The following is a 13,018-nucleotide window of genomic DNA, read 5'->3' as shown; positions in this document are numbered from 1 at the left end:
CAGAGAGAAAGAGGAAAGAAGGGAAAGAAAGACACGCACGGTGGTAGCCTGCTGCCATGCATCTTGAGAGAGGAGAGAGAGACAGAAAGAGGAAGAGAGAGAAAGCGAGAAGAGGAGAGAGAAAGAGAGAAGAGGAGAGAGAAAGAGAGAAGAGGAGAAGAGAGAGAAAGAAAGAAGAGGAGAGAAGAGAGGAGGAGAGAGAAAGTTACCTTCATTGAGGGGTACCAAACTTTTTTTCTCTCTCCTCCCTCTCTCTCCAAGACATGGCCCTCAATCTCAAAGCTAAATCTTAATTTTTACTCATCAGAAAACTGAAGGTTCTTTACAATGTGGCATAACATGATAGTTATAGACTTGGGCCTAAAACTTGGGTGGATGCCCAAAATTTGACCTAATCGATGATAATTACAATTTATTTGAATTAAAATAAAATGTAAATATGGTTGCAAAATTATGGTTTTACCCCTGCCCAACAATACACGAAATTCTGAAACAATCCCTGTTGCACCCATGAAACGTGTGCGATTTTCCTAGCCCGATTCAGGGTTTTCCCAACACCCATTTGCCTAAAAGAGGATCACTTTCTTATTGGGCTTGGCATGACGATCAATTTGGTACTTCGAGCCACAGATCGTGTTTTTAAGCCACGATCACGCGACTTGAAGTTTGTATGAATCTAGGAAACTTTGGATCAATATTGTGCTCATTTCTTGATGTATCTATTTGATTTCTTTGTTGAATTATACTAAGCATGCCATCACGATTGTATTGCAACAAATGCAGCTCGATTTCGTGCCCGAACGAAGATTTTGCCAACTTAGGTTTTTTGCTGAAACTTGGATTCTGACGGCCGAAATTTACAACAACTTCGACATAAGGGTTTTCGACTATGCCAGATCCAATGGCGGTAGTCCCACAGTCATTTTACGCACTGAAAATAAAGTTCCAGTTACGGGGTCCGTTTCAGGGTGCAAGAGATCAACTGTTTCTTTGTCTTTACTACCTTAGACATGTCGGATTGCGACAAAACTTGGAAAGTGGCCTTCTAGATTCCTTCGAAACATCTTCACCCATTCTGGGGCAATTCTGAGACTGTCAGGAATTCCACTGTATATCAGGGCTTTATTGACCGACCTCTCTTTTATTCCGCATCAGGGACCCAAGGTGCTGAAAAATGTTTTCAAACAGCTTGCCCCGCTGAATGTTTTGCTTCGAGAGAAGTGAGAAGGACAACATTCAAAACATTTGCTTCGACTTTATTACTTTTTTCTTCCTAGCCACAAGACCACGTGAACGTCAAGGAGATATCCACGTAATGTTGTAACTAGGATGCTCAGACGTTTGGATGCATTTATTGCAGGTCCATCCATGGAGACTTTGGGGGAGAAGAGACTTGAGCTACTGGTGGGGGACATCTCATGGAGTGTCCATCATCCATGTCAAGAGCTCTTCTTGGGTTCCAACAACTGGGGGATTTTAAAAGATGTTAGACCCAGTTGGTCAGAATTCAAGCTTGTCTGGTAGTCGGGTGCCTTGCCTAAGGGCATTCTTCCCAATCAGTCAGGGTTTTTATGTCTTCTGGTGGTGGTCCATGTTTGAGGCTACGTTTTGGATAAAAAGCCAAGGAGCCCTTGGTGGGTGTGTGTGTTGCTACACCATGTTTGCTTTTTGACAAGCAGGGTACCTATATAGGCCCCATCCGCTCGGATCCAGTCGGGGGCTTTTTGTTGGCATGTCCTGAAAGTCTAGGCCTGTCGGCTAGGGAGGGGTTTAGCAAGGTGGCCTCTTAATGAGGCGTCACCCTGAAGTCTTTAGCAAGCGTTGACCTCGCTTTACAGTTATGAGCTTTTGGAGGCATCTTTGACTTGCCGTTGTGACTTTCTTCTTTTTGGTTGACTTCTTGGAAATGTGGTCCTTTAGCATGGGACCCTAACCTGTCGTCTTAGCGATTCTTTTGACTCCTGGGTCCTTTCGTGATCGGACTCAGACTGTCATTCTTTCTGAAGCTCGTATTTTTTGGTCTGATATCAAGGCATTCTGACACCAAGGATTTTTCTTTTGAATGCGGGATGAAGCTGCCCATGAAGCGTGTGCTTCATCAATCTGCTTAGTGGTCCAAGCTCCCTTTGCGGGTTTTTGCTTGGACTTGGGAAGTGGTGCCGTAGAGAGGGTTTTCACTAACCTCCTTTTATTCGGGGCTCTTTTACCCATTACCTTTCGGCCATGTCCACCCTTATTCTTCCATTTTTACTCACAGTGCCCTTTCGGGTTTTCACCATGCTCGGGTTTTTCTTTTTACGGAACTCGCTTACTCATGGTTTCGTGACCATGCCCGTCCATCATTTTTACTAATGGTGTTCCCTTGTTCAGGTATACACCATGCCCGTTATTCCTTTTTTTTTTTCGTGAAGGCATGTTTAGGGTCATGCCTTCGGGACCTGTGTGAAGCCTTTTACGTCATGCGGCCATGATGTGCACTATAGTTTAAGGTTATATAGCTGGACCGTGGTGGAGATGGATGGCAGTCTATGGGGGCCATGAAGTGAGTATGGTGGTGGTTTGACTCACTTTGGGGAGATGACACGAGGCTGCCTATGAAAGATGGATGGTGAATGGATGGAAGGTGGAAAATGGTAACCCACTTGCTGACAGTGAGTATGGATGGCGGGATGGCTCGTCATTTGTGAGCTCGGGTAAAACTCACTAGGGAATGATGAATAGTAATGGATGGATTCACTAGGGAGCTATGAGGGTGGCGCGCGTACACAGACGGGTCGACTAGAGAAGGCGTGCGTGAAGACGCATGTAAAGGGCATGTGCGCATGTGTGGGGGCGTGTTTAAGGTCATGCCTCCGAGACCTGGGCAAAGCAGTTTAACGACATGCAGCTAGGACGTGCACTATGGTTTAAGCTCATATAGCTTGGACTGTAGTTATGCAATTTAAAGTCATGCAGCTAAGACCATGCAGTTTAAGGTCGTGCAACTAGACCTTCTCTACAGTTTAAGGTCGTGTATTTTGGACCACGGCTTTGAAGTTTAAAGTTATACAGCTAGGACCATGCAGTTTAAGGTCGTGCAACTAGACCTCCACTACAGTTTAAGGTCCTAAAGTTTGGACCATGCAGTTTTAAGGTCGTGCATCTAGACCATTGTATGGATCGTCATGTAGGTGAAGCTCCATGGGGAATGGAGATCCGACTCCCTGGGGATAAAATGGTTGAGGCCATACACAAGCATAGGGCTCGGATGAAGATGGTGGCCTGACGAGGGTTGGCAAGTGGACTTCACTGGGGATTAGGGGGTGAGTGTGACTCCCTGGGGATGAAGGGCAGTGGCATGCTCATTACTCCACTGGGGATGATAGGTTGGGGCACCGGTGTAATTCCTCTGAGGATAACAGTAGAACTCACACGGCGGTAGCCAGGCTTTGACACGTGCGATGCTAATGTGAACGACAACAACATGCACAACGCTAGCATGGGTGGTGGTAACATAGGTGCCACTAGAATGGGCGGCGGTATCACACGTAGCACTAACATGGGCGTTGGTAACACATGCAGCGCTGACCTGAGTGATAATTGCTCGAACGGTGCAGAATGGTCTTTCACGCGCGGCATTAGTCACAAGCAACGTCAGTTACGCGCAGTGTGAGTCACAATTCGGGCCCGGCCCAGTCCCGATTCATTTGTCACTTGATGCTTGGGGTTTCATGGGCAGCAATAACCTATTTTTGGGCTTCGGGCCTGAGCCCGACCCAGTCCGATGCATCATCATTTGGCCTTTAGGGATCTGACTGGCATTTTCACTTTGTTCGGGGCACTTCAGTGGAGCATCTGCTATGTAAGGGGGTAACCCCCTTTTCATCGTTTTACCGAAGGTAAAACGACATGAGTTCAGTGAGAGAGAGTGGGAGCTCTCTGGCTAAGGAATTCCGATGAGAACACAGAGCACATAGGCAGTTGTTGGAAGTCCGACGAGCTATGAGAAACTCTGGCAGAACTCTCGCAAGGGGGTTGCAGTGGTCAGGCGAGCATCACTATTGCCAAGGTGAAGAAAACAGAGGGTTTTTCGGGGTGTGTTGGGATTCCGGCAGTGGTTCTAGGATACCGAAGGAGTGAGAAAATAGAGACCAAGGGTGTAGCAGAGGCCTTTCATAGGCTTCCGACAGTTTTCTGATGGTGTGGATGTAGGGAAAAGGTTCTCCAATAGGTTTTCGATGAGTGGAGGAGTTCTCTGGTGAGTCCCAGCTAGCGAAAGGAGTTTCCCTGTGAGAGACTGAAGAGTTTCAGGAATAGTGATGATCGGGGAAAGCGAAGGGTCTCAGGCAACCAAAGGGTCACAGGAATTGAAGGGTCGTCGGGAGTTGAAGGGACATAAGCAACTGAAAGGCCATGGGAACTAGGCACGAGTAACCGAAGAGACACAGGGAACCCAAAAGTCATGGGCAACTGGATAGTTCCTTGGGAGATGAAGGGTCACAGGGAATTTGAATAGTTGCTAGGAGACGAGGGCTCAAAGGGCATCTGATCGGTCAAAGGTTAACTCATGCGGCGAAAGATTGCACATGCGCTTGCGGCGGTAACCTTGCCCCCTGCACCCACTGGGTGATCTTTTCATGGACAGCGGCAAGTCGTGCCCGCCTATGGTCATGCTCGGCGATGAGTTGCGCACGACGATGATTGCGAACGACGTTAAGTCATGTGCGACGATGATCATGCATCGCACTAGGTTGTGTGCGGTGATGATCATGTATGGCACTGAGTCGTGCGCGGTGATGATCATGCACGGTGTTAAGTCATGTGTGACACTAGTCACGCTCAACGATGACTTGGTTAGGCAAAGGGTGGAGACCAATGGTAAGGCTAGGCTTATGAAGTCTGTTGGAAGCCAAGTCCTCCAACACAACTATGAACTCCATGTTGTTCTGTGGAAGGGTACTCACTGTGAAGAGGGCATGCTCTCCATCATAGGCATGTTCCTTGCTAGAAGGGTCTGCTTTGTACGTCTTATAAACTCGATCTAAAACCCTTCTGCCTTTTTTGTTGTGAGAGCGCTTTTGGCCTGCAACTGTCCTCTTTTCGTCAGATGCGGAAGAGACACTCTGGCGCGGCTACTCTCTTTTGTTCTGATGCGACAGCAAAATTTTGGCCTGTAACTGTCGTCTTTTCCTCAGATGCAAGAGCAGCACTCCGATGTAGCTACTCTCTTTTCTTCTGATGCGAGAGCAATACTGCATGATAGATTTGTAATCTCCCTAATAATGGGCTTTTTGGCTTGTAATTCCTTCTTATGCAATAAAAAGAGTTAAACTTTGTTTGGACTGTCTTGCTTCTTTTTCTTTCCCTCTTTTTGCCTTCTTTTTATTCTTACTTCCTTTTTGCTGGATATTGAGTCTTTTGAGAGCGTATCAAGGATAATACTTCTTTAGGTATCCCCCATTAAAGGGGGGCATCGCCTCCTCTCCATCAGGATGTGCTAGTATGTAAGCACCATTTGGTGAGACTTTCTTGACTATGAAGGGACCTTCCCATTTAGGTTCAAACTTCCTTTGCACCGCCCATGCATAACAATCAGCCTTTTGACGGCTAGAACCAGATCCCCATGGGCGAATGAGCAGACTTTGACTAACTTGTCAAAGGCCCTCTTCATTCTACCCTGGTTGAGTTTGAGATTCTGCTGAGCTTCTAACCTCTTTTCATCGAGTGCATCTAATTCTTGTTAACAAAGCTTGACTCTCTCATCTTCGGTCAGTCCTTGATGTATGACGACATGCAACGAGGCGAGTTGAATCTCAAGGGGTAAAACTGCTTCATCCCCATAGACTAAGGAATAAGGAGTGGAATCGGTGGCATTTCGCATGGTAGTACGATAGGCCGGCAGTGCTTCAGGAAGCTTCTCATGCCAGTTCTTTTTTGTTTTTTGTACTGACTTCCTTAAAATGTTGTACAAGGTCTTATTGAAAGCCTCAACAAAGCCATTCGCCCGAGGGTGGTACATGGTTGAATATTTCCACTCGAAACCGAACTGGTTAACTAAGCGATCAATGTGATGACTTATAAATCGAGGGTCATTGTTAGACATAATCCGGTCAGGCACCCCAAACCGGTATATGATGTGATGGCGCATGAAGTTGGCCACTGTAGCCCCTGGAACTTTCCTGAGGGGGACCGCTTCATCCCACTTAGAGAAATAATCTGTTGCCACTAGAATAAAGACATGACCCATTGCAGAAGGAGGGTTGATAGATCCTACAATGTGCAAACCCCATTGTGAAAATGGCTATGATGCCACTGTATGGTGTAAGGCCTCTGGAGGCTAATGTATGAGGTTCGAGTGCATTAGGCACACTTGGCACCTCTTGGCATAGTTTAAGGAGTCGGCAGCCATCAAAGGCCAATAGTACCCCAATCTGTGTATCCATTCATAGAGCTTAAGGTCAGACTGATGCAATCCACATATGCCTAAATGTACTTCTTCCAACACCTTATCTGCCTCTTGTGTGTCTACACATCTAAGAAGAATACTGTCAAAAGACCGTCTGAAGAGAGCATCTCCGTCAATGAGAGTGTACTTGGTAGACATTCGACGCACATTATTGCGCTCGGCACGATCTTCAGGCAGTCTACCCTGCTTTATGAAATTAATGATGGGCCCTCTCTAATCGTCAACCCGCTCGATTTCTGCACATATGGGGTCGAAGAACTCCAATCCTTGTTTTTGAACATCTGCTCCTTGGCTCTGTGTTATTTCTTGTTCAGCTTTAATAACCTCTACGGCTGATAGAAGTGCTCCGAATGGATAAGACGGGCACTTGGGAAAGAGGATTCTTTCATCATCTACGTTTACTTCGGTTCTCAGTTCGATGTGTCTCCACTCTGCTACCCAAACAAGTGTGGGCCCTGGTGAGGACAATTGAATGGTAGCTCTAAGTTTTGTGAGTGCATCAGCCTGCGAGTTTAATCTCCTAGGGATATGACTCAAGGATACAACATCAAATTGAGCCATATAAAATTTTGCGGTACCATGATAGGGCTTAAGGGTGTCCTTTCTCACATCAGAGATCCCATTAAGCTGCTGAATGACCAACTCGGAGTTACCGAAGATATTGAGTTGTTTCTAGTCTAAATTGAAGGCTATCTCCAACCCAATTATAAGGGCCTGATACTTTGCCTCGTTATGGGAACCAGCCTCGGTGAGAGAGAAGCAAAGAGGAAGTACCCCTCCTTTCGGAGTCATCAATACCACTCTGGCACCTCCGCGATCAGATTGGAAGGCTCCATCGAAGTACATCTCCCATGCATGAGTAAGTTCTACACATAATACTTCTTCGTAAGGGAGGTCCCTTGATAAAGGAGATTCTGCCGCTACTGGATGTGCTACAAGAAAATCAGCCAAAGCTTGACCGTTGACAGCCTTTTGTGAGACATATGTGATGTTGAATTCCATCAGTAATAATGTTCACGTAGTAGGCTGTCCTGACAAGCATGAGCGTGTCATGAGAAATTTTACAGGGTCTTCTTTGGATATAAGCTTTACTTCATGACCGAGTAGGTAATAACAGAGCTTTGGTACCGCGAAGATTAAAGCTAGGCACTTCTTCTCTATAGGGGGATAATTCTTCTCGGCCCCTTGCATCCTTCGACTAAGATAGTATAACGCGATCACTTTCCCTTCAGCATTGTTCTATGCCAATAATGCCCCGAGTGACTCGTCAACTGCGTTCACATACAGGATGAGAGGCCTTCTCAACACTGGTGTATAGAGCACTGGAGGATGGAGTAGATATTGTTTAATGTCATCAAGCGCTGCCTGGCATGCTTCATCCCATATGAATGGGGTATCCTTCTTTAACAGGTGTGTAAAAGGCTTACAACGACCTAAGAGGTTCGAGATAAACCTGCGGATATAAGCCAGCTGCCCTTGAAGGGACCGCAGATCTCGCAGTGTAGTTGGTGGTGGCATTTCCTGGATCGCCTTGATCTTGACCGGCTCAATTTCCAACCATCGATGTCTAATAATGAACCCCAAGAACTTTCCTGAACTCACTCCAAAACCACATTTTAGCGAGTTTATCTTGAGCTGATGAAGGCGTAACCGTTCGAACACCTTTTCAAGGTCTCACATATGAGCATCTTTCATTTCGAATTTCATGACCAGGTCATCCACATAACATTCCAACTCTTTGTGCATCATGTCCTTGAAGATGGTCGTCATTGCTCTTTGATACGTGGCACCGACATTCCTTAATCCGAAGTGCATCATTGTGTAGCAAAAGACCCCTTTTGGAGTCAAGAATACGGAGGCTTCCTCATCTTTTGGCACCATCTGTATCTGATTGTACCCGGAGTATCCATCCATGAAGGAGAAGATCTGACAGTGGGCTGTGGAGTCAATGAGCATCTCCGTAAACAGCAACAGGAAGTCATCTTTCAGGCAAGCGATATTCAGGTTGTAGAAATCGATGCAAACGCTAATCTGGCTGTTTTTCTTCTTGACTAGTACAACATTCGCCAGCCACTTTGGGTACTTGACTTCACGAATGAAACCTGCTTGCCTGAGCTTGCTTACCTCGACATCGATATGTATTTTGAGATCAAGCTTGAACCTCCTTGATTTCTGCTTGACAGACATCTCATGATAATGTCAGGCAAAGACGTCTCGATTTTCTCACAAGAAGACAGTAAAATTCTCTATTTGTTCTGGCTACATATTTGTCGAGATGAAAGTGGACTTGGGGTCAGCTTCATCCCCTAAATTTATCTCCTCAAGTTCATCAACTATGGCATGACCACCTTCTTCCCATTCTTCTGGGGGCTCTTGCAACTCGTCATCATTGGCTTCAGAGGGCTTCTAATTAACCTTCAATGAAGACACCCATACTCCTGACATTTCTTCTTCTAGTCAGACTTTGCTATGGAACATGGCTCTTACATCCTCATCATGTTTGTTGGTGAAAGGATCAACTTCAAGCAAGGTCGATGTATCCGGTTGAGTGAATTCTCTATGAGATACCTGGGATGGCTGTGACTCAGTGATTGTACAGACAGTCAGTGCCTCATAAGGGTCTTCTCAATGCTCCCTTGTCTCCACCATAGGTTTAAGTAATATGGTAAGTCGAAGGTTAGGTTTAGATGGAGGAGGTCTATTTTGGTTTGCTGGCTGACTTGGTTGCGCAGCCGGCTTGGTTTGGGTGGATTGCGTGACAGGGATTTGTTTTAGTGGAGTGGAGGTTTGAGGTTGAGGCTTAAGAGGTGGTTGGGTATATGGGATCAGAGGCTTCCCGAGGAATTTGAGGATGGGTGGATTACTCGGGGTATTTGAGAGAGGAAGGATCCTAGGGCTCTTAAGGATGGGTAGATTGTCTGGGGTATTTGAGTGAGGAAGAAGTGGTGGACCAAGAAACTTCAAGACCTTTGGCTTCTGAGGTGGAGGTTGTAGCATTGTATCCGATCTCAGGCTCATTTGCCCCGTGCTGGGTAATTCTTTCGAGATCTGCACCATATGACAGGCTTCTTGAAAATAGAAGCTCTGTCCTCTCGATTCTCTCAGCCTCTGCTCAAAGTTGGACTCAGGGGGCCACTAGGGTTTCTTCGGCTTTGACCTCTTGTGCTTCTTTGTGGAAGAAGATGGCTCTGACTTGACTCGAGCTGCCAGGGCATCAGCGACTGTCAAGAATCCAGCCACCTAGGCTAGCGTCTTTCTCAGCCGCCTCTGGTGCGTCCTGCTTATATTGGTCTCTGTCGAGGGCCTCGAAGTCTGGACATTCTTGGATTATACCTGTAGGAGACATAAAAGAGGAGGAGGATTAAGAAGAAGAAGAAGAAGAGGAAGATGAAGAGAAAGAAGAGTGGTTAGTAGGTGAGGGACTTTTAGGGTCATTCCTCTCATCAGACCGATTTGAGCAGCTTTTTACGTCATCACCGGAGTTGAACATGTGTAGGGAGTCTTTTAGGTCTTTCCCCTGCTTAGATCAATGGGGGTGCTTTTAACGTCGTAACCCTTGTTGGACATGCCCCGAGTAGAAGATGGCCCAGGGATGTCCTCCTGATGAGATGAGGGAGGAAGGATGATCACACCGGGGATGAAGTCCTGTACAGTTGGCAATGGAGGACGAGGCCTAAGAAATTGTTGCTCAACTGGTGGTTGAGCAATCTTGTTCTTTCAGCGAGCAGCCCTTGGCACCCGTCTCCTCCTAGTTTTCATTGGAAGTGCTTGATTCGTCTTACTAGGTTTGTGAACAGCCCTAGCTTGACGAACTGCTTCTCGTTTTAAGGACTTGAGTCTACTCTGCCCGTGGTAGACTCTCCATGGCTGGGAAGTCGAGGGTTCAGCAGGATAGGAGCCATAAACACGAGATTCTTGCACTGAAGCATTCTCATGGATGGGGACATTGACTTGCGAGTGTTCTTTCACAGCGGCATAAGCAATGTGACCTCTCTGCACCTTCTTTGTGACTATGGCTTTGAACCCATAGCATTCGCTCAGCTTGTGCCCCATATCTGGTGGTATGGGCACCAACGATTCTCAGTTCCCTGAGCAATGTGTGTGGGGTGCCTTGCTAGCATTGGAGTGATGAGCCCTTGTTGGAGCATCATACCGAACAGAGCCTGAAGAAGATCTGATGGTAGCTCATTAGAAGAGTGCAAACCTTCTCTTTCCTCCTGCACTGTCACCGTGTAGCCTCAGTTGCCCCGAATGCTTTTTTAAGTTCTTCGAGTTTTATCTGACCCTTCTGAATCAAAGCCTCGATGAAATCTTTGAGTGTGTAGCATTCTTCTGTGGGGTGGTTTATCCTTCGATGATAAGTACAGTAGTTTGCATATGTTTCGAGACTAGCTTGATCAGGAAACTTGCTCTCAGGCAGCTCAATCATATTTTGTTCTAGCAATAGTCGGAGTAGAGCGGGAACCCACTCTTTTCAAAAGGATAAACCTTATTCTTATGCTTGGCCCAATAATCATCTCGATTAAGGCTCGCAAGTGTACCCGGTTGTATGACTGTTGTTGTTTGCCTTCCTGAGGTGCTTTTGTTGTGCTTACCCCTTTGGAGAGGTCCAAAGTTTGGGAAGAAACCTTCTTTGAATCACTAATGGTGATGGCTGCACTGATTACCCCTTTCTGTTGATTGCCCCGGGTGTTGGTCCGAGAATTACCATGCCTTGGTTGTTTCCCTAGCTCGCAGACTGTTCTCATGACCCTCCATGGTGCCGTGATAGGATTTCTATGCGAACTGACTTAGATATCATCTCTGACATGGAGGTCAGATTGAAGGCCTCAACATGTATGGCAATCTCAGATCGCATGTCTCTGAACTGCTTCCTTCTCAGACATGCAATTAGAATGGTAAGCAGCCAAATCTCTCCATCTTGCTATGAATTGGTCTACAGGCTCGTCCTGCTCTTAGGTCAATGTGAGAAGCTCGATAGTTTGAACCTCTCTCTCGGCCTCATAGAAGCGTTGGTAGAACATTCTCTCCATTTCTTCCCAAGTGTGTACTGAATTCGAGGGAAGCCGAGCATACCACTGAAAGGCTGAGCCATTAAGAGTTTCAACGAACCGACAGAGGAGGAGTCTCCCATCAGCCGCTGTCTCTTGACATGCCGCTTGGAAATATGTGTTATGCTGGTGCAGAGATGTTGTACCATTGAACAGGGGAAGCTTCCCCTTTTGATAATCCGAAGGAAACGGAACTTGATCAATGAGGAGGGGTACAAATTTTGGTAAAGCATTGTACCCTGCATTCTCGAGATCAGTATGTTCTTTAAGCTGTGGATTACCATGAAATCGATGTCTTCCTATGAAAACATTCGAGGGGTAGAGATGCCTTGAGATGCCATCTAGGAAGTCTGCTTTGAAGCTGCGTCTGCCAGGGGATGGAAATTTGCCTCATGGTGGGGCGAATTAGCTACAGATCACATGTTTTCCATGTGGTAAATCTTCTCCGTCATTGCAAGCACCATATGTTTGAACCTGTCCATACTCTCCTCTTGGGAGTTGTTAGGTTCGTTCACAACCATAATGCTGACCATTTCTCTAGGGAGATCAGCCTCAGGTGCAGTTGAAGGCTTTTGAGGTTGGCGGGTCATACGCAGTAGATCGGTTAGCAAGGGCTCAGCATGTCACGATTGAACTCAAGTCTTATATGTCGACCGCGTGAGGACCTGTTCTTGACGGTCTTGGGGCCGTGGCTGTTAGGTGGTTGGGTCATCTTCGACGATGTTGACCACTGTGCAGGATACTCGCACCTCCTCTTCGGGCTCCGAGATTAGAAGAGCATATAAGGGGTTATGGTGAAGAGGGTCATCAGAGCTGGCTGCCCCAACCATTTGAATGACTTCTCTGGTCGGGATTTATAGACCCATGTCGCTCTTGGCTTTGAGGCTTTGATGGACCTCATGACAGAACTGCGATTGAGACTGTGGCTGGCCGGTTTTTCTTATGCAAGAAAGTGTCGTCTCCATCAGATGAAGCAATGGGTGTGAACCAAGAACCGGGATCAACCTGGGCCGGGGATGATGAAGGACTTAATCTCCCATCAGTCTTTGCCCCGAGCTCTCCTATGGGCTCCAGAGACATGACTGAGCTGATGGGGCTGGCTCAAGATGGTACTCTTGGGGAAGGTCTTCAAGTATCAAAGTTGGAGGTGCTTGCCGAAAGAGAAGGGGCAAGCATGGGAAGGATCGACTCATGATGGTGCCTGAGTCTAGAGCAAGGAGCGGATCGTGAAGGCGACGTGTGTGAGCCCCTTGAAGAAGGATCACATGTGACTTTGGGGTCAGCCCGGGCTCGAATAGGTAGTCTGGCCTTAGGAGGCTGAGAACTACGAGCAGGTGTCTATAAGAGAACAGGTGGAAGCTTGCCCCTTATAGGGTGCACTAGTGTGTGCTAAGAGGGAGGACGAGAGGGTCGTCTTCTATATACTCAGGTTGACGTAGTGACGACGTTGCCCCGAGTGGTGCGATGCACATGCATAACGTCTACAGGACCTGACACAAGGAGGCCTAATCCAAGACACTGA

The sequence above is a fragment of the Amborella trichopoda genome, chromosome 4 (assembly GCF_054954075.1).
Source record: "Amborella trichopoda isolate Santa Cruz 75 chromosome 4, AtrichopodaSantaCruz75HAP2 v2.0, whole genome shotgun sequence".
Classification (NCBI taxonomy): domain Eukaryota; kingdom Viridiplantae; phylum Streptophyta; class Magnoliopsida; order Amborellales; family Amborellaceae; genus Amborella; species Amborella trichopoda.
This window is presented reverse-complemented; position numbering follows the sequence as displayed.